The following is a 997-nucleotide window of genomic DNA, read 5'->3' as shown; positions in this document are numbered from 1 at the left end:
TTATTTTTGTCATAGTACCTCCAAGAATTTAAAACTACTTTCACCCCTGGAGGTGGACCGCTCCAAGATGGCCGCCCTAAATCTTGTCAGCGACAATATGCGAGAGCGGTCCATGAGGCGTCTATCCTTATATTATGTCTATGATTTTATCTAGCAAGACAGTGATGGAAAAGACAGTGAATCTCAGTAGTAGTTGGAAAGAGCATGGGTCCATTACCCATTCAAGGGGATGTCATTGTGACACTAAACAACCCCTATCCCCCTTTTCTGTGACTACAACCAATTGGCTTTAGAAGTTGAGAATATTAGAGAGCAAACAGCATCATAAAGCCAAGGAACACAGCAGGCAGGTCACAGAGAAAGCTGTGGAGATGTTTAACACAGGCTTAGGCTATAAAAAGATTTACCAAGCTTTAGACATCTCACAAACCTCTGTTCAATCTTTAAATGGAAAGAGTCTGATACAACCTACAAAATGAGGCTAAACCAGCTAAACTTCCAGTCAGAGATGCAGCCAAGAGGCTCATGTTAACTCTGGACCAGATGCAGAGATAAACATCTGTCCACAGGAAAACTATTACCGTATTTTCCTGTGGATGCAGCTTATAGTCTATAAACTGCATCCACAAAGTTTAAAAAAAAAACTGGAAATGTACATATATAAGCCGCACCAGGTTATAAGCCATTGATATCTCCGCCGCTCTCAGTTTTCCACAAGATTAATTTTTTCCACAGATTTATTAAGGACACAGCCCTAAATTAGCCCTAATAAAGACCTAAACTGAACTTTTTGGTCAAACTGGAGAACTAATACTGCACATCACTGAACACATAAACCTGACTGTCAAATATGGTGGTGCCACCATCACACTCTGGAGTGCTTCTCTTCAGCATGGACAGGGAGGATGGATGCAGACAAATACAGGGCAATGTTGGAAGAAAACCTGTTGGAGTTTGCAAAAAACTTAAGAATGGGGCAGAGCTTCACCTTCCAGCA

The sequence above is a fragment of the Poecilia reticulata genome, linkage group LG19 (assembly GCF_000633615.1).
Source record: "Poecilia reticulata strain Guanapo linkage group LG19, Guppy_female_1.0+MT, whole genome shotgun sequence".
Classification (NCBI taxonomy): Eukaryota; Metazoa; Chordata; class Actinopteri; order Cyprinodontiformes; family Poeciliidae; genus Poecilia; species Poecilia reticulata.
This window is presented reverse-complemented; position numbering follows the sequence as displayed.